The sequence below is a fragment of the Perca fluviatilis genome, chromosome 19, assembly GCF_010015445.1.
Source record: "Perca fluviatilis chromosome 19, GENO_Pfluv_1.0, whole genome shotgun sequence".
Lineage (NCBI taxonomy): Eukaryota > Metazoa > Chordata > Actinopteri > Perciformes > Percidae > Perca > Perca fluviatilis.
The window spans coordinates 36,752,716-36,774,916 of record NC_053130.1 but is presented as its reverse complement, the minus strand read 5'-3'; the positions used below and the strand labels follow the sequence as shown (position 1 = coordinate 36,774,916).

The 22,201-nt window shown below is 38.5% G+C and overlaps 1 protein-coding gene across 8 annotated transcripts in view; it reads right to left on the bottom strand.

Moving 5' to 3' along the window:
• rasgrp3 (RAS guanyl releasing protein 3 (calcium and DAG-regulated)) overlaps positions 1-16,096 on the bottom strand; it is a 63,066-nt gene extending 46,970 nt beyond the window's left edge. For 4 of the 8 annotated variants that reach the window (XM_039784306.1, XM_039784304.1, XM_039784307.1 and 1 more), the window contains exon 1: positions 12,121-12,412. The gene's annotated coding sequence lies outside the window, so the exon portion shown is untranslated. Of the gene's footprint in view, positions 1-12,120; positions 12,413-15,975 lie in introns of those variants that run through there. The other 4 variants (XM_039784310.1, XM_039784309.1, XM_039784305.1 and 1 more) reach the window with 3 other exon arrangements.
• Positions 16,097-22,201: the final 6,105 nt, after the last annotated feature.

Here is a 22,201-nt window from a genome sequence, read left to right as displayed (position 1 = left end):
CTTGGACAGATTGTGGAGCAGCTTAACTAATCAAAATAATTTAATTATGATTGACTTAAAACAATATATCAGCTGAAACAGCTCAACACATGTTTAAACATATAATCGAACCAATGGTAGAAATAAAAGCTAAAAGTGGCCTACTGACGTAGCTAACAGTTTAAATGATTAGTTAAAAGTAATGTATGACTTTTGAAACATTAACCACACTTCAAGTAAAAGGCCAAGCTGGTAGAATTTCTGACCAAACCAACCTAAATGTCTATAGTTCAATTGCATGAAAATGTAAGAATATTCACTTTAATAGGATAGTGTGAACACATTACAGGGTGGGTATGTGAGTTATATGACAGGGATGTGGGGGAACCTCAGACCAGAAGGGTTGGAAAGCACTGATCCACAGTATTTTATATTATTGACCGACCGGTATATTACAGACATGCCTTAATAGTTGTGTTAATCACAACACCGTTTTTTGAATTACATATCTCCGTGTGTGACTAACATCATCCTTCACAAGAAATCTAACATTAGCTAGCCCAGCATGGATACAGTCTATGCATCCAACATATTCATCTGAACAAACCTAAAATGTCACAATACAGCCACTTAAAAGAAGTTTGTAATACTGGTTACATCGATGTGGTGTTTTATTAACCTTAATTCTTTAAGGTTGGTTCAATTGACTTGCAAAGTAGCTATCCGTTGCTAACGTTAGCTAGCTAGCTTATTTATATCAAAAAGCAGTAGCTAAAGAACGTTACTGCCAAGATATGATTTCATTTTAAGACAGATGACAACACTTGACGAGTCTTATAACACCTCTCTGGTCTCTCGTGAAATCATATCTTGGCAGTAGTTAGCTAACGTTTCTGCTTTTTGAGATAAATTAGCATTAGCAACGGATAGCTCATTCGCAAGCTAATATAGCAACATAATTCAGGTTAATAAAATACGGTAATGTAACCAAAGTATTAAAAACTACTTACATGTGGCTATAGTGTGACAGGCCTACTGCTGTTCAGTCTTGCATTGCGAGACCTAACTTAGCTAGTTACAGTGCTGCGAGGCCTGTTCAGATGACATGTCGGCTGCTGTGTGTGAGCTAGCTAGATTGCTTGTGAAGGATGAGTCAAACATAAGGAGATATGAGTCAAACAAAACAACGGCATTATAGTACACACAAATATTAAGACACATTTCTGTGATATAGCTATGTCAATAATACAAAATACTGACCGAAATGTGTTTTAATCCAGTAACATTAGTCGAACAGCTTCACTGTAGACGGTATTTGCCGTACCAACAAGTGTTGACTGAAAAAGACGGTTCCTCCTAGATTTTTGTTTCCTGATATTGCAATCTAATTGGAGACGAACAGCCAATCAGAATTGACCTTTTGATTCTGCGATTGGTTGGTTTTGTGGCACACTTGTAACGCTGTGAAAATCTGAGCGAGCGTGTCTAGAGTTGAGCGCGCAGAGAGAAGAGGTTGAGAGCGAGAGAGACAGGACCGGAGCGCAGCAGCTTTTACCTGCGAGCAGAGAAAGACATGCAAATACATTTATTGTGCCCGAAATAGGTTTTTGTTTACTCAGACTAAATTATTTTTTGCGAGTGTTAATTTCTGTTCAAAATGTAATGTAATGTGCTTGCAAAATATAGTTCTCTGCGCTCAAAACATACAATTACTCGCTCAGGAATGTGACACATATATAACGCCATAATCAGCCAGGATGGCTCTCGCCTTCTTCAAGGATCTGACCTTATACAGGTCATGTAGGTCATCTAAGGGTGTGCCAGCAATTTTGCTGCATACCTTCACGATACCTTGCATGCAATTTTTCTGTTTAATAGAAAGTGACCCATGCCAGCAGATAAAAGAGAAAGTAAGAACTGATTCGATAAAACTAGAGTAAAACATTTTAACCTGTTATTGAAAGAAAAGAAAAAAAAGCTAGCTTTATCTACAATCCTGCTGCTATATAGACAATGCAAATGCAGCTGCAAAACAGCTGGTTCAAACTTGCTCCCAAAGATTTGAAAGGAAAGCTAATGTTATATTCTGTACTGCAGCAAAAAGGGAGGTTTTGGGACAGGGGATGGGGTGCAACCTAAAAGTCAGCAGTCTAAAACATTAGAGAAAGCCCCCCAGACTACAGCAGCAGTGCTTGCCTGTTCCTATCACACATTACATTCTCCTGAGAGTTAAGTAAAAAATACTGACTCGTTCAAGCTTGTTGGTCTGGATATTGACTGATCGGTGTTGGACTTGTCTTGGACCTGACATAGCCAGTTAAAGTGTGTGGGATTTAAATGTCACCATTTAAGTCAAAACAATTATCAAGCAAATGCATTAAAATGTAAAGAGTAGGATAATCTGCCCAGTCAAAGCCAGGACACTTGATGTTGCTTGCTACAGACAGAATGACGTATCAATGCCTCTCCAACAACAAACAGGCCATATTGAAACATTCAGAGCACTCTCTTTGACTTTGTGTGGACATCACGCTGCTTTCACACAGTGTAAAACATTAATGCGTTATATGTCAATTGTTATGAGATATACACACACTGACACATTCTTATGTTTCTCTTGCTTTTGGTTTCACAGCGCTGTTGTGCATGTTACAGTCAGCTGTGCCCCTTAGCATGACTTGTGCTTTTCTGCCTCCACAATGGCCCACTGTGTCTCTGCCTCTGCTTTGCAGATGCGTCATTGTGTGTTGTATGCATAGTCCAGTGACAGACTGCCAGTAGGTGCACACACACATTTGTGCACATTCAATACACATGTAAAAACTTACAACTGCTCACACACTGCCACAGGATCTGTTCAATGTTCACAATATACCAATTTAACAAAGCTGGACAGAGACGTTGATATACAGCCATCTTTGACTTTTACAGCTTAAACACACACACACAGCCCAAAACTGACACAAAATAAAGCTGTAGTGAAAAAAAGTGTAAACTGCTATTTTGTCCATTGGTCTTGAAAGGCAACAACGAGCCCTAAATGTCACACAAACTAGCAGATATATGTATCACACAAACAACACAATCTCTATTTCATGAGCAGTTAGATTACCCTTACCCCCTGAACAGCAGCGTAACAGCAAGCATCAGTCCTCCACTCACACACATCTGCTGCTGGCTGTCACAGTTCCACTATCACCTCCTGCTGACAAACACAGCAGCCTGCAGCAACAGGCAGCAGTGTGACACACACACACACAAACACACACATGCATACACACACACACACACACACACACACACACACACACACACACACACACACACACACACACACACACACATTAAAAGTATGTTTATAATGCATTGTAGACATGGAAAGTGTTACTAAAAGTCAAAATGTGTCCAAAATAGAAAGGCTTCAATCTGATTATTGGCTGCAGCAGAGTAATGAAGTGACAACATGATTGGTTTAGTTGAGATTTAGTTAGCTAAGTAAGACTATATGCCTACAATATGTGCATAATATCTGGGCAGATCCAATCATGTAGCCTAATTGAACAGCATTGCACATGTGCAGTTAGGCTGCTGTGGGTGTGCTAAGCTAGCTTGTTAAAAAAAAAAAAACAGGTATTACTATCATTGAATAATTACAGAAGAGAATTAGGGCCACATGTGAGAAATGGATTTGAATTTGGACATTAAAGCTTCAGTGTGTAACTTTTTGATATTAATGAACGTCTGTTACATTCAAGCCATTGCCAAATGAGTTGCTACAAAGCTAATTAAGACTATCAGCTCCAAACAACTCTCTCTGGATGTGTCTTAATCCTAATTAAAAAAATATTTACTTTAATCTCAGAAGTCAGACTTTTATGTCCAAAATCAAATCAATTTTTTCACATAATCCTCTTCTTTAAAAAATAACTATATTGCCATAATTCATATAGGCAAATTATGAAGTGTTTGTTTACCTTGATGGACATGGCTGGAGCATAGGGATGGAATAGGACAGATGAGGAGAAAGAAGAGAGGAGACAAGGAGAGGAAAGTGTTTCTGTTGTTACACCTCCTGTCATATTCTGCTTCAGCTGATCTCCGTGACTCCGTTCCCAACCTACAGCCCATAATACTATAGAGCTACATAGCTAAACTACACAGAAACTAAACATGTATTTGGTCCTTAGTTTTTATGAAGATTAAACAAAACAGGTGTGTTTTACTGCTGGATGCTGAACGGCAGCTGTGTAGAATGAAATATTCTTATATCTGCAACAAAATGTTTAAAAGATGAAAGCAAATATTTCTGTCTTCTACACGTAGAGACAGAAAGCTGCTCACATGCCTCACACGCTTAAATAAGTATGTAAATATATCTGTGTACATAGCTCCCATAATGGATAACTATAAGCACCTGATGCAATCGTCCAAAACTAATGTTGGAAAGGCATGACGGTTTGTGTTCATTCATAAATACCAGACAATGAAGGGTTAAGGAGATGATTATTATATCATTATAGCGCAGTCATTATAAAAGTCCTAATATGAAGTTTCGGGTTGGGTCATATAATGCGCGTGGCCTGCGTCTTGGGCACAGTGCAGGGGATAAGTCACATTGCTTTGTGGTTGATAAGCTTTTTGACAATTGTGATGTTTTGTGTATTCAAGAGACCTTTTTAGCTAAACAGGATTTGGAGGGTCTAAATACATTACATAATGGATATTACGGGGCTGGGGAATCTACCACTGATCTAAGTACTAAAATTGTCAAAGGTAGGATACCTGGGGGCGTGGCTATCCTCTGGAATAAGAACTATGATTTACTAATATCAGTGGTAAGATTGGGTGTGGATTGGGCTGTTGGTATCGAGTTTAATTGTCATGATACAAAGTTTATTATCTTGAATATATACACTCCATATGAGTGTTATCAAAATGAAGCTGAATACTTAAATAGATTAGCATTTGTTGGCTCTTTTATTCAGGATAATGCCTCAACCTGTATTTTTGTTGTAGGAGACATGAATGCTGACATTTCTGATGCAAACTCTCTGTTTGCTAATCACTTAATGCATTTTTGCACAGACACTGGATTAATACTGTCTAGCAAGGTTATTTTGCCTAATAATAGTTATACTTACATCAGTGAGGCATGGCATACCACTTTGTGGTTAGATCATTGTGTATGTACAACTGATGCACACGCTTCTTTGGATGCTATGACAATTCATTATGATTTTGCCATTGCCGATCATATACCGTTTTCTCTGTCTTTAAATGTAAAAAACGTACCAATGTTAACTACTGTGGCTAATAGCATCAACACAGGAAGACTAGACTGGACTAAATTAACCATGGAAGATTTCCAGAAGTATCATATTAGGATTGATGGGTTGCTGGGAAACATTGCACTGCCCAAAGACGCCATAAGATGTGGTGATATTAATTGTAAGAATCCGCAACATAGTAAGGATTTATGTGTTTTATATGACTCAATTGTGGAAACACTTAATATTGCCAGTAGGCATTTTTATAAACCTCAGCGAATGGAATATAGCATCAAGCCTGGTTGGAATGAGCATGTAGCAGAACTTCATGCCAAAGCTCGTGTGCTTTTAACGTCTGGATAGAGTCCGGTAGAGATAGACAGGGCCCTTTATTTGAGGAGAAGAAAAGGGCAAATGCAAATTTTAAATATACACTAAGATTTATAAAAAAGAATGAGAACTCGATGAGGTCTGACTCTTTGGCGTGTAAGATGCATAGCAGAAGTTATAATGACTTTTGGAAAGAGATTAGAGCCATGAACAGTATTAAAATGTCTTTACCCTCAAATATTGAGGGAGTTGCTCAGATGAAATTTGCCAGTTGTGGCGGCAACATTATCGCGAGCTGTTTAACTGTATTGGGAGGAATACTTTTGAGGTAGAAAATATTGACAATGATGAAAATGTGGTTATTAATTCAGAAGAGGTACAATCTGCAGTATTGGGATTAGATGACAATAAAGTGTGTGGGTCCAATATAAAATAACCGCTGAACAGGGTTAGCGTAGGCGCCGATTTATGTTTTCCCCCATGGGTGCTCACGGGCACACGCCCTCCAAAAAAGAAAAGTTGTCAAAAATTGTTTGCATTTCAGAACGTTAGGAAATGGACAGCGGCTGACGCGAACACACATGCCTATTAACCTATGCTATTAACTCGATAATAAAGCCGTAAAGTAGGCTTTCAACTCAGGACAGCGCCACTTCTCACAGATACAGATAGGATTGGAGATGAGAAGTTTAGCTGACACGTAACCGTGATCAGCTTCGTGGGAAATTAAGAATCAATGCCACCGACATAACCAATCACACTATGACAGACTCTCCACTCAGCACCAACTGCTATGTTTAATTTGAAATGAATGTAGCCTACTGGTAGTCTGGCACACGTAGGGTGCTCAGTATTTTATTATTATGTATCGGCGCCTGTGTGTGTGTGTGTGTGTGTGACGGCCGGCCAGCGAGGTTGTTAAGCCTGCAAGCGCTTGTGGAGTTTAACTTTAACTCCGAAAATGCAGCTAACCACAGGTTCCCGTTAATCTTATGATGGACATGTGTTGTGATATTTAAACAAATAATCCATCAACGGCGAAATAAAAGCATCTTATTTACGAGACCGGTCTGAGAGACCTCCAGCTTAGAGCGGAGTCTCTGAGCAGGACTGTCTGAGCGACGAGCTAGCGGCCCCGGCAGGTGCTAGCTGGCTGTCGCGTCACTTTATGGAGCTTCTCAATTCCGAAAACTTTGAAGCAAATTGTCAATTCGGCAACGATTTACGCAAGACTGCCTATATTCGAAATCTAAAGAGTTCATTTCTCGCCTAAAACGTATTCAGAAGTGAATTTAGTGATAAATAAAATGGCAAAATTTTTTAAAATTGTCCTGTTGCTGGTCTGTCTATGTACCGGAAAGCCAATGGTTGAGGCACGTGTGTTAAAAGTCTCCCCTGGAAACGCTTATTTGGATGTGTTGTCTTATTAGTGCGTGTTGTGGTTTATTTGCATGTGTTGTCTTATTAGTGCATGCTGTGGTTTATTTATATGTGTTGTCTTATTAGTGCGTGCTGTGGTTTATTTGGATGTGTTGTTTTATTAGTGCGTGCTGTGGTTAATTTGCATGTGTTGTCTTATTGTTGCGTGCTGTGGTTTAGTTGCATGTGTTGTCTTATTGTTGCGTACTGTGGTTTAGTTGCATGTGTTGTCTTATTAGTGCGTGCTGTGGTTTCTTTGCAGGTTTTGTCATATTAGTGCGTGCTGTGGTTTAGTTGCATGTGTTGTCTTATTAGTGCGTGTTGTGGTTTAGTTGCATGTGTTGTCTTATTAGTGCGTGCTGTGGTTTATTTGCAGGTGTTGTCTTATTGTTGCGTGCTGTAGTTTATTTGCAGGTGTTGTCTTATTAGTGCGTGCTGTGGTTTATTTGCATGTGTTGTCTTATTGTTGCGTGCGGTGGTTGCATGTGTTGTCTTATTAGTGCGTGCTGTGGTTTAGTTGCATGTGTTGTCTTATTAGTGCGTGCTGTGGTTTATTTGCATGTGTTGTCTTATTAGTGCGTGCTGTGGTTTAGTTGCAGGTGTTGTCTTATTAGTGCGTGCTGTGGTTTAGTTGCATGTGTTGTCTTATTAGTGCGTGTTGTGGTTTAGTTGCATGTGTTGTCTTATTAGTGCGTGCTGTGGTTTATTTGCAGGTGTTGTCTTATTGTTGCGTGCTGTAGTTTATTTTGCAGGTGTTGTCTTATTAGTGCGTGCTGTGGTTTATTTGCATGTGTTGTCTTATTGTTGCGTGCTGTGGTTGCATGTGTTGTCTTATTAGTGCGTGCTGTGGTTTATTTGCATGTGTTGTCTTATTAGTGCGTGCTGTGGTTTAGTTGCATGTGTTGTCTTATTAGTGCGTGTTGTGGTTTAGTTGCATGTGTTGTCTTATTAGTGCGTGCTGTGGTTTATTTGCAGGTGTTGTCTTATTGTTGCGTGCTGTAGTTTATTTGCAGGTTTTGTCTTATTAGTGCGTGCTGTGGTTTATTTGCATGTGTTGTCTTATTGTTGCGTGCGGTGGTTGCATGTGTTGTCTTATTAGTGCGTGCTGTGGTTTAGTTGCATGTGTTGTCTTATTAGTGCGTGCTGTGGTTTATTTGCATGTGTTGTCTTATTAGTGCGTGCTGTGGTTTAGTTGCAGGTGTTGTCTTATTAGTGCGTGCTGTGGTTGAGTTGCATGTGTTGTCTTATTAGTGCGTGTTGTGGTTTAGTTGCATGTGTTGTCTTATTAGTGCGTGCTGTGGTTTATTTGCAGGTGTTGTCTTATTGTTGCGTGCTGTAGTTTATTTGCAGGTGTTGTCTTATTAGTGCGTGCTGTGGTTTATTTGCATGTGTTGACTTATTGTTGCGTAGTGTGTTTGTATTGTAGTAGCGTTGCTGTGCTTTGTTTTAGGTGTTGTCTTATTAGTGCGTGCGCTGTGGTTTATTTGCATGTGTTGTCTTATTGTTGCGCGTGCTGTGGTTGCATGTGTTGTCTTATTAGTGTGTGCTGTGGTTTAGTTGCATGTGTTGTCTTATTAGTGCGTGCTGTGGTTTATTTGCATGTGTTGTCTTATTAGTGCGTGCTGTAGTTTAGTTGCATGTGTTGTCTTATTAGTGCGTGCTGTGGTTTAGTTGCATGTGTTGTCTTATTAGTGCATGCTGTGGTTTAGTTGCATTGTGTTGTCTTATTGGTGCGTGCTGTGGTTTAGTTGCATGTGTTGTCTTATTGTTGCATGCTGTGGCCTCTCAGCGCCACCGTAGAAGACAGGAAATTAGTATTCCCTGATTTCTTTTTATTTGGTACTGCCCTTAAAGTGTGTGATGAGATTAAATATGTTGGCCATCATATTGTAAATGATTTATCGGATGATAAGGATATCAATAGACAGTGTCGCAAGATATATGCTCAGGCTAATGTGCTTGCACGTAAATGTGGCTTGTGTTCTGCTAAAGTCATGGTAGCCTTATTCAAAGCATTCTGTACACCATTTTATACTGCCCACTTGTGGCAGTCTTACAGCAAAAAGAACATGCAGAGACTGAATGTAGCGTATAATGATGGCATGAGACTGCTTCTAAAACAACCTAGATGGTGTAGTGCTAGTCAAATGTTTGTTAATGTTGGTGTGCCTACCTGTTCTGCCTTAATAAGAAATCTTATTTTTCGATTCATGTGTAGAATGTCTGTCTCTGAAAATTATACAAGCTTTTGCCCACATTGGTTTTAGCTCTGTCAGGTATACATCTAGACTGTGGAGATTGGCACTCCTGTTTGTATATTTCAAGTGAATGTTATTGACTTTTTATTAATTTAGTTGTATGTACTGTATATTTATTGCTATGTTTTTTAACTTGTACTATAGACCTTCCTTTTTGAGTCCTGAATAAAGTCATTATTATTATTATTATTATTATTATTATTATTATTTATTATTATTAATGAAGTGATTCAATGAACTGAGCAGAAGTAGCAAATGATGCCTATGGGGCGACAGAGATGGGGACTCGAGTCTGAGACTCGGACTCGAGTTGCACTTACAGTTTTTCACGATCGCTATGACACTTTTTTCAGTACTTTTAACAACTTTCCTAAACTCTTAACGCACCAACACACCTACAAGACACGATTGGCAAAACAGTTAATTTCATGCTCAAAATCACACATTGTAAACTAAACTCCAACACTGATTTTCAAAATACAAGAATTCACTAACACAATACACTATGTTTACCAAAACAATGCAATCATGTCTCAAAATCAAATAATTCTTCCAAAACACTAACACATGTTCTCTCCCAACAGGAACATTTAGTCAATCACTGCACAATGACATAAAAAACACTAACATCAGATGGAATTACAGAAACTGCATTATTGTAAATGTGTCAGGTCTGCCCTTATATAACAGACAATAGTATATTGTATTGATCATAGATTGTGTTTTGGACTGCAGTTTCTCTTGAAGTCTCTCTACATTTTTGTTTTGTTGGGTTTAGTAAATGCATGCATATATTTTTTTTTTACTGTAAAGATTATTTTTTGGGCTTTTCCACCTTTATTTGACAGGACAGCTAGTTGAGAAAGGGGAGAGAGAGAGGGGGAAGACATGCAGGAAATCGCCACAAGTCGGATTTGAACCCTGGACCTCTGCGTCGAGGAACAAACCTCCAAGTATATGTGCGCCTGCTCTACCCACTCATTCAACCCGGCCACCATTTTGTTTCTTTTGCTGCAGAGATTCAATAAAAAAAATGATTGACCCATCTCAGAGTAGCTTTATAGAATGTACGGTTTATGAAAAAAAGGAGACAGAGACAGAATTGTCCTGGTACTCCTCTTCCTCTCCCTCGTCAAGGCATTTTTCTTATTTTCTGTGTTCGTCTATATAGTATATTGTTCAAATAGGTCCTCTTTTACTGTACTACCATATGATCATGCGATTGAAAGAACCTCAACACCTGGGTGTGTTTCCTAGAAGGGAATCAGCTGTGATTGATCTACGTATTTGCATAACTTCAATCAGCTGTTTCCAATAAATGCATGTATAAAATGCAGGGGATATATTTGTGTTTCAATTTACAATTTGAACAGCTGTTCACTTTGACTTTAGCCTATAAGTTAGGTTTAGAACATGATGTTATCTGTTCTGACGTACAGTGTGAAAGCATTTGGAAATTTGGCAGTAAAGATCCATTGTTTTGGTTTTGGTGGAGCTTGTGTGTAAAAGAAGTTCAAGCATTTTAAATTTGTGTTAACTGTATGCATTTTGTGTCAAAACAACAAGAAATGTGTTAATTGTATAGCCTACACAGACATATGTTGTGTTAACTGTGTTAAGAGTTTAGGAAAGTTGTTAAAAGTATTGAAAAAAGTGTCATAGCGATCGTGAAAAACTGTAAGTGGCACAAACAGCTGACTTCAGACTTGACTTGCGACTCGACCCAAAAGACTTCAGACTTGACTCGGACTCGAGCTTCGAGACTCGTCAACAACCTGTTTTCATGCAATTATTGCTTTTTAAATCAAAATTTATTCATGTATTTCTATTTTCTTTTATTGGCGCATATACGTAGTGGAAACGTATGACGAGCTGCATGTGCCCTGCCCTTTGCCATAATGTGTGTGTGATATGTGAGTGCGCGCACATATTAAAAAATGCATTGCCGATGACGACACCAAGTCCTCCCAGAGTTGTACCTTTGTCATTAGTTTTGCTTTCAATAACTTGGTAAACAGTGTCAGTAAGCCAACAGCTACATACAAGGTGTGTGGCACCAAGATAAATGATGCCGGCTCAACAACGTCAGACTTCATCAGGCATCTCAAAACACACCCAGATAGGTCAGTCACTCACACGCTAATGTGAAAGAGACGTTACATTTAGCATATATCATCACAGGTAACAAGCTAATCATCACAAAGTGTTGTGCTAATGCTGGGAACAGGCACATTGTAGCTTTATAGTTGTATCCATATGGTTAGGTTAATATTTCACCAGGTCCGAGGGCTAGAGGGATGTGTTAAGTAGACCCCATAAAGTTATCCTACAACTGATTTTGATACTGTACTGTATGGATGGTAGCTACAGTACATACTTTGAATTCATAATATTTAACTATACAGTGTTAGGGACAGATCAGATGGCCAGAGACTTGAGACTTGACTTGGACTTGTGGCAAAAGACTTGAGACTTGACTTGAACTTGCCCCTCAAAGACTTGAGACTTGACTTGGACTTGCCCCTCAAAGACTTGAGACTTGACTTGGACTCAAGCTCAAAGTCTTGAGACTCGACTTGGACTTCCAAACAATGACTTGTAAACATCTCTGTGGGGCGATTAAGTGACTTCATTCCATTTTTCTCATCATCTGAGAGCCATGATTGTGTTCATCACACAATATACAATTGAAATACTGTACCAAGGACAACAAGTAGAATCAGTAGTGATATGTGGTATTAACAAAAGAAGCAAATACACAGCTCACTGATCAATGGCCATCCAAACCAGCACACATTAGACTACATTCAAACTCACATTACAGCTGATTCTATTCAAACATTTAGGCAATCACATATGCACCTTACCTCATCGGAGACAGCCAAGATCTACCAGCAGAGCGCATGCATCCATCTTTTAAACATGTTTGTGTGTAGATCCACCTTTTGTCTCTTCAAATCCACATCCAAACCCAAATCCAGCTGGATCCAACAGACTGCTAGTGAACCCAGCATAGCTCTCTATATCTCTAACTCTTTCTTCAGAAGGGCCTCTCTCATTCCAAAGCCCTCTGTCTGTCTCAGCCATACAGAGTACTGCTGCGCGTTGAGCCAGCACTGATCGCACTGTCAGAGTTGTTTGTCTAAATGGCCACTAGACTTCCTTCAATTCTTTCCCAACTTAGCTTTCCTGCCTGTGTTGGTTGGTTTCCCTAGACTGAGCTAAATATAGGGACCACACAAGGTAAAGTGGAAAAGAGCAGAGCAGGAAATGCATCACAATATGCTTGTGCACACGTTGAGCTTTGTTTCTGCGTGTCTTCCTGTCCTAAATCCCCCCAACATTCATGATAACTTAGTAAGTTAAATGTCCAGTGAACTATATGGTTTAGGTGATTACATTTATTTAGCATTTCTGAGAGTGTGTGTGTGTGTGTGTGTGTGTGTGTGTGTGTGTGTGTGTGTGTGTGTGTGTGTGTGTGTGTGTGTGCGTGCGTGTGATGGTCAAACCATCTCATATTCCCCTGTAATGACGTGGTACACATTGTTTTGTCTCTCTGGGCTTCTAAAAATGTCTGCCTAAACAAAAGCACTGCCTGCACATCCTGCTGCCTGGCTGGAAAAGAAGAATGGAACTCCAACTTTTATTGTCTCACATTTCCAACGAGGGGCTGTATGGCATCTACTGTGGGGTGGGCACCGGAGTTTAGTGCCATTTAGTCAAATGGAGTAAAATTGTTTAAAGTTTATTAATTCCCTGATTGATGAACTGGGTTGTGTGTATGTAACAACATTATGACATATTAAGTGGAAATGTCTGGCCAAAAACCAGGGATGGCAACTTTTTTCCGTATAGTTTGGAGTGAGATTTGGTACCCGTGATGTCGGTGCATTTCATGAGTAGGCCTTTTGTGACATCACACAGCGGAGGGGCAGGGTCATGACTCCTCAACCCCCTGGAATGTAAAACATTCAGCAGCCAAATGAGAAAAACATACCCAGTCAATAATCATGGTCAATGATGACTATGTATGTTTGATCAGCACATTTGCCAACCTCCAGACATTGCCTAAATTCTGCTGATTAATGGCTCTAGTTCACCTAAAAACCCTTCTATCCTTAAACTCGTTTTCAATCAAATGTGATGAAGTTAATACCTTAACTTGCTGAATTCTATTTGGTGGTTATTTCTATTTGATGAAATGGATTCTGCATTCATAGAAACATAAATTAGTTTGGTAATATTTTTAATTTAGTTAGTTGTGACAGCAACAATAACTTCGTTCCACAACACGATATTGCTGATTTTTCAACCAGCGGTAGTGGCATTAAAGCGCCCATATTATGCTCATTTTCAGGTTCATAACTGTATTTTAAGGTTGTACCAGAATAGGTTTACATGGTTTAATTTTCAAAAAACACCATATTTTTGTTGTACTGCACAGCTCTCTCTCACTGCTGCAGATCCTCTTTTCACCTGGTTTCTGTTTTAGCTACAGAGTGAGACCTCTTTTCTTATTCTTCTTCTGTACTATCTTTGATTGCACTCGCACATGCGCAGTAGCTCAGATGTAGATCATGCAGCTAGCTAACTCTAGAGACAGTAAAAGAAAGCCTGTTTCTCCAACTTTGGTCAGTTACAAGGCAGGATTAGCTGGGAGACTTCTTCTAAATGAGGGCACACATGGAAGTAGTTCTTTTGTAGATTATGGTGAACTTGTGTGTGTTGTAGCAGTGCTTTGCTATTGAGAACGAGGTAGCATGCTAGCGTTAGCATGCTAACGCTACGAGCTAACGGCTGTGGTTAGCCAGCTCTTTTCAGATTGTGACGTCACAATCCGGGCCGATTTTGAACAGCTCACTAGGAGACTGAAGGCAGCAAAAATTCAGAAACCGTATCTCACTCATAACAGCATGGATGGATTTTTTTCAAAGTTTGTATGTGTGTTGAAGCACCAGAGACACAAAATAAAACCCCAAATCCCAGAAAAAGTGTTTTTTTCAAAATATGGGCACTTTAATGCCAGCCAGGCAGAATGAAGCTCAGTAAGTAGCCTGGAGCTACCGACAGACCAACCGAGACCAGGTGGACCCCCCCAAACCAACCGGAGGTCACTTCTTAATGTGAAAATCCAGTCCTCTTTCTGAGCAAAATGCATCCTTAATATGAGGCTTCAGCAGTTTGCCAAATCAAGTGGATAACTGGTGGAATCACAAGCATTGTCTAGAGTAGCTGCGTTCACCTGTAGGGCTGAGTTGAAATGTTCCTTTCTCCAATTAAAATTGATCTTTGTTTGAGAAATCTGACATTGATTCATAAAATCCAGTTATCTATCTTTTAATATCTTTTCACCATCGATGTAGAAGTAAAATGTCCTTTAAACTAACTTTTTGGGGTCAGTTCTTATTGTAAACATTAACCTAGTGCATTGTAAAAATATCTGAGACTTGCTTCTTGGTTGTTTCCATTGTCTCTTAGAATCTCTTTTATATCCAGATAAACTGGTATTAGAACTGTGATTTTACTAACATGACGTTGTAGAATCTAATTGGAAATGTAAGCAAATATGGACTTTGTGAATCGGAATCAATTTGGGAAATCACTGCCCTGAGCAGCTTTGCTTGGTGGAATCCAACAGCTTTAATATAAGCAGGAATAAGACATGAAATAAATAGTAATAATTCGGATATCAATAATATGATATAAGTCAATAAGCATATACAGGGCCCTATCAATTGAATCTGTGTCTTATTATTTTATTTTGTATTTTTCATGATCATTTTCTATGTTTTATATCCATATTTTCCTGTGGATGTTCCAGTTAAACTGTTGTAGTGGCTTAAAAAGAGATCGCCACTGTCTCTTCATAGCTGTTGGACATGCTGTCCCACTGCAACGTATCCAGATAGAAAGACAAGAGGACGCCACTGAACGCTGTGTTCATCACTGACACACAGTTAGCACACACTCTCAGTTAAAGTTAAGATGTGGTTCTGGAAGGGATCATTATATAGTGACTAACCAGGTTGCATTTTGTACAAGCACAAATATGGTAATAACAGGTGAGATATAAATACTCTAATAAAACTTAAAATGTATTACTGTGATGCCAAAAGCCACAATATTAAAACCAAAATATTTTGGGTGCAACTATATGAAAAATTAAAGTTCACCAGTGCAGTCTGGAGTCTTTCTATAGGATTATACAACGCACTCCAATGGCATGGTGTTAACAGGCTTGACCTTTACTTCCACATACACACACTGTTGCTGGAACATTGAATCATAATGATATCATATGATTCAGTTCTGCTCATTTGTATTTTAGGATCAGAAGTAACAAGTCAACATTCCTTAAATCAAAAGGCCGCAACTACAGTGACAAAACATTCCCTCAAAGACTAGAAGAAAACACAGGCTGGTGTGACACCACACAGTTGTAACTAACAGAGCAGAAGTATTTAACTTATACCTTTTTGAAAAACATAACAGACAAACTTCATCCACAAAAAATCCAATTACATACAGTACATGCAGTGTAGAAACACATCAACAATTTTAACACAATTTTAAAAAGTCCACAGAATCACCTGCATTGTAGCAAAGATTGTTGCAAAATATGTGAATATATTTCTATTAAATTAGAACTTTCAGATTATCTCCTAAATACACCCAGTTTTTCAGTTTAGAACCAATATCAATTTCTGTAAAAGATGCTTTACCTTGCTGTAATCCATTAAAACATTACCACCAGATGACCTCTGCCACGCCAATCACAAACCCTTATTAACAGGGCTCATCAGGATAGCTAATGATACACAAAACTTCTCGTAAGGGCTGCAGGTTAACTCTGTCTCTCCATTAACTTCCACAAACACTCTCCCTCCCTTTTTCACTCACACACGGTCTATAAATAGATTCTGAGTTTACTGGAAACAAAGATTGGTGTCACTGAGTAGCCTTGATCCAGTTAGAGACAGTGTGTGTGTGTGTGTGTGTGTGTGTGTGTGGGGGGCACACACAGACAGACACAATCTAATCCAGATGGAAAATCAACAGGTTAATTTGCAACTGATTCAACTGTCTGTTGCTCCTGTCTGCTATAGAAATATATACAGGTTCAATATGTTAATACAGCATGTAGGCCTATATAGCATTGATTATGGCTAATGGATAGAAAAGGAAGGCAGAGTAAAATATATAAAGATACAAAATGTTATGCTGCTAAGGCTTCTGATACTGATACTATTTTTCTTCTGGAAAACATGCATCCTTTAAGGTACCATTGAATTTGTACCTGTATATACTGCTCACCCTATAGTTTTTAATATGATTAATGTATGGTATGAGGTAAAAGAATATATGAACAAATTGGGCTCTCTGTCACAATGCAGCCCAGTGTAGGGCAAGGTTTCATTTAAACCAGGCGAGCTGGATGCAGGATTCCAGATATGGACAAAGAAAGGAATAAGTAAAGTAGGTGACCTCTTTAAAGAAGGGATTCTAAAGACATTTGAAGAAATCTTTCTAACGTATGACATCCCAAGGAAACTTTTTTTTTTTTAAATATCTCCGAGTGAGGAACTTTATTTCTTCTATACAAAACCAATCAGTAGTGATTCCTGCACTGTCATCATTAGAAGAAATTATAACAAATGATTGTAATGAGAGGGTTTTGATTCTATCAATATATAACTGGCTTGCATCTGGCTGTAAAGAAACATGGATAACCAGACTTGAGACAAGGAGGGCGGACTTAAAAGAGAACATTTCAGAAAACGACTGGAAAAGAAACCTGAGACGCATCTCAGAAACAAACAGCAAACTCCAATTTAAAGCTACTCCAATATATTTGGCTGATGCAGACATACACAACTCCTGTGACCTGAATAAATACAATCGTAATATACCTGACCTTTATTTTTAAAATGCAATGAGGCTAAAGGGACATTTATGCACTGTTTCTGGGAGTGTGACAAAATGAAAACATTCTGGAGGGAGCTGATCAATAAAACCATATTCATCTTGTCTGTGAACATTCCATTTGACCCTAAAATGATTTTGCTGCACCTATATCCAACAAATCGGAATCTGAACCCCAAAGAATATAAGTTAATTGATTTAGCTATACTACAAGCAAAAAGGACTATAGCTCTTATCTGAAAGAAACTTGTTAAACAAAAGTTGTAATGTACTACCTGTGAGTGCAAAAAAATCAATGAAGAAACTGTTTTTAAAAAAATGTTTAGAAAAGTGGAGATTTTACAATTCCCCTTTCCATGGCAACTGGGAAACTTCCATCTGCTGAGGAATAATGAGCCAGCGCTCCAGAAGAGCTACTAAATGGCTCTTGTAGGGTAACACTTTATAATAACCATTGCTAATGTTAAATATAACGTTAATTAAACTTAAGTGAAATGTTTAATTATTATTAGTTATGCTATAATTTATGTTATTTTTTATTTATTTATTTTTTTATATTTTATTTATAGTTTTACATTTTTTTAACAAAACACAAAAAGAAAACAACGGAATCAAACAACAGAAACACTCTCTCTGCAAGGCAAGATATTACATAATCATAAAAATAAAAATTAACAGTAATAAGCATAGATTTGTATCTAGTCTGAGGACATGTCAAGTTGGGTCAGGATGTTCAAAAAAGGAGTCCAAGTCAGTTCAAAGTCAATTAGTTTTCCTCGGATAGAATGAAGAATTTTTTCTGGTGTACAGTACGACAGGAGTTCGTTGGCCCAGTGTTTTTGGCTGGGGGGGAAGACACTCTTCCAATCCTTCAGGATACACTTCTTGGCAGCCGTAGCTCCTAGTAACACAAAATGCTTCTTATTTGAGTTCACCTTCAGTAAGGTTACGTCCCCCAGTAACCAAATCCTAGGGTCGGGGTCCAGAGCCTGTCCACAAACCCGAGAGGTTACTGCGATAATGTGAGACCAGTATGGCTTCAAACGGGTACAACTCCATAGCATGTGCACAAGAGTTCCAACAGAGATAGTGCATCTTTGACATTGATCAGAGATGTCATTCCCTAATTTACTTAACCTATATGGAGTAAAATACGTTCTATGGTAAATATTGAATTGAATTTGTCTGTGGTTAGAGGACACCAATTTTGTTTGTGCCAATTCCAATAATCTGTTCCAATTCTGCTCTGTGTAAGTACACCCAAGATCCAACTCCCACCTTGTTTTGTTTATATATCTGGCATAAGCCGGTAAGTTGTCAATTACGGTTTTATACACTGTAGATATTAAACCTTTAGTTCCATTACGTTTGGATGTTAAAAATACATTTTTCAAGTAAAGATTCCTCGGGTCTGTGTGGGAAACTCTCTTTAGTATGACTCTTGATCCAACTTCTAATTTGTAAGTATTTGAAAAAGTTACATTTATCTATGTCATAAATTTCTGACAATTGACTAAAACTTATGAAGACATTATTGGTATAGAGGTCACTAACAATTCTTACTCCTTTTCTCACCCAATTTTGTAAAATTCCATCCACTAAGGCTGCTGGGATGTTGGGATTGTTTGTGAGAGGTGAATTTACCAATAATTTTATTTTTTGTCCAACTGATACGTGTAATTGCTGCCAGGCGTTAAATGTAGCAGAAATTATTGGGTTTTGAGTGATTGTTTTTAGCTTCTTTTCAGATTCCAAAAATGGTACGATTGTTAAAAGGTTATCCTGTAATTCATGTCGTTCGATTGACATCCATTTTACCTCGTCTGCTCTGCAGTGAAACAACATCCACGGAGCGCGAAGTTGTGCAGCCAAATAATACAATTTAAAATTTGGGAGATTCAAGCCACCTTTGGAATAAGGTGCCTGTAATGTGAGGAGTTTGACTCTCGGTGTTTTGTTGTGCCATAGGAAGGAAGTAAGTGTTTTATCTAATTCATTGAAAAAGGATGTAGGAACCTTCAATGGTATACACTGGAATAAATAAATAAATTTGGGTAATAGATTCATTTTTATCGTATTAATCCTGCCAATCAGTGATAAGGGGAAGTCCATCCATCTCAGTAAGTCTTTTTTAGATTTAGCTAGCAAAGAAACGTAATTTTCTTCATATATTTTGTCATAAGTGCTGCAGATAGTGATTCCCAGGTATTTGAAGCCCTCTGTACACCATTTAAATTGAACTGGAAGCAGACTAATGTAATCGTCTGTCATGTTGATTGGAAAAGCTTCACTTTTGGAATAATTAATTTTGTATCCCGATACAGCACTATATTTTTTAAGATTAATCAATAGCGAGGGAAATGATATGATAGGTTGAGATATAAATACTAATAAGTTGTCTGCATAGAGTGCGAGTTTATGCTCTTCCGTTCCAATTTTTATGCCGATGATGGATATGTCTGATCGCAGGGCAATAGCCAATGGTTCTATTGCAATTGAGAAAAGCGCGGGAGAGGAAGGGCAGCCCTGACGACAGCCACGTGATAAGGAGAAGGCTTCCGACAGAACCCCATTTGTTAGGATCTGTGATCTGGGGGAATCGAATAGGGTCCTAATGAAACACAGAAAGTTTTCACCAAAATTCATGGCCCTCATGGTCTCGAGAAGAAAGCTTGGTTCTATCCTGTCGAACGCCTTCTCGGCATCCATAGAGACAATCACGGCAGGGTGGTCATGTTTTTTTGTGTGCTCTATAATATGAAGTAGTCGCCTAACATTATCTGCACCTTGTCTGTTCTTGATAAAGCCCGTTTGGTCTGAATTAATGATTTTTGGAACTACTTTCTCTAAGCGTTGTGCAATAATTTTCGATAAGATTTTATAATCAGAGTTAAGGAGGCTAAGGGGTCTATAGTTGCCGCACTTTTGTGGATCCTTTCCGGGTTTTGGAAGTAGCGTAATAGTTGCCAATTCCAATGTTTTTGGGAGTGTTTCTTTATTGAATGCTTCTCTAATCATGTTTGTTAGCGGTGTTAATATTTTTTCTATTCTATTCAATTGGATACCCGTCAGGTCCTGCGGCTCTATTGTTTTGTAAGGACACGATCGCTCACTGAACCTCTTAATTTATGTTATTTTAACAGCTTGTTGTTGCTTACATCATAACATTTTATATATTATATTAAGTATGTGTTAATGTTCAAAAAACCCTTTAAAAACCATCAATAAACATTATTTGGATGTTATTATGAAGTTGGCCGGGGCTAGAAGGGGGGCACCGGCTGCCTCTGAAATATGATTGTCCCCGTTTTTCTTCTGAGATTGGAAGGTGTGCTGATAGAACTTCCAACTCCTCCTCCAGTATTTGTTCAGTTTGTTCTTGCAGGTAAGCTCTGCTGAGTGCATCCATCAGCATCCTCTGCAATCTGAGTGGAGCTTTGTGTAGTCCTTTTTTGAACACTGACTCAAGTGGTTAATGGTTGGACTCCACCTGTACGTTTGCCATACAGATAATGTTTGAACTTTTCACAATCATACAAAATAACTAAGAGTTATTTCTCTATTTGTGCATATATTTACTGTGTGTCAAGTAAGAGACCTCGAGCCCTATGGCACAGGTTGTCCTTCCTGCATTATGACGGCTCCCAATCCTTCAGCGCTTGCTCCCACTGACAATGTGACGTCTTTTTTTACATCATAAAACTGGAGCACTGGGGCTGTGCTTACCAGTTTCTTCAGTTGTTCAAAGCTGCATTGCTGCTGTTTCCCAATGACACGCAACTTCCCCTTCCAAAAGTTTCCTTAGTGGTGAACTGAGCTCAGAACTGGGAGAGGTACTGCACAGTGCCTAAGAAGCTCATCAGCTCTTGGACCTTCTCTGGGTCAAGCTTCAGGCCATCTGCACTCACAACATGGCCAATATAGCCCATCTCATCCCATAGCAATATTGTACGTGCTTGGGGAGCCAGCAGTGAGCTATAATTTTCTTGGTTGCAGTTGAGCCGGCTAGCCAAATTCCTCCAGCAGGTGTAATTTAGAGTCATCATTAAGTAACAACAATCGGGTCAGTAGGAATTCGACATCCTATCACAGCAGATATTATTGATGTTGTTTTATTCCAAAACTCATGCACTTGTTCACACTCCAATATAACAATACTGAATAAGCATTAATACACGATAATTAAACAGTTATTAATGCTGTTTGGTAGCCTTATTGTAAAGTTGAGAACAGATGCACCTTAACTTACACTTGATAAATGTATAGTAATACTGAAGAAGCATTAATACACCATAATGAAACAGTTATTAATGCTGTTTTATAGCCTTATTGTAAAGTTGAGAACATTTGCACCTTAACTAACACTTGATAAATGCATGAGTGCTGAAGAAGCATTACTAAACAATGATTCATAGTTTATTAATACTCTTTGACTTAAACATTCACACAGCTTTTAAACATTAGTGAAACATTGTCAATGTGAAATAAAATCTTAGTGACAACCTTCTGTTATGCACACATATTCAAATTGTAAAAAAGGTTTTCATTTGATTAAGTTTAACTCAGTTCTCATATTTCTTTCCACTGAAGACTCAGAGCTATAACAGTGTTTGTCCTGTATTGAGATTACACTGGCCATTTTCCCGCTCTTGTCATCTTCACTGTCCTGTCTTCTGGATAGTTGTCCACTCTTGAAACCCAACAACCAAGTGGGATATATCAATGTCTTTTAAATGCATGCAAAAGCTACGGATGCAAGGATTGATCGTTCACTAGATCATTGTAAGATCATTACACATGTTGCACACTCAAATGACAACAAAACAAGATAGGGCAGCCTTAATGGTACACACTCTACCTAGTGAGTGGTGAGCTACCTTGACGATCATGATTATCCATTATCTAGATTGTGTCCAGAATATGAATGCATTGATGCATCTGACAGCCAGCAATCACAGCATTCAAATGTTTGTTTATATAAATCACAGTATACCATGAACCATAAATAATCATTATCATAGTTTA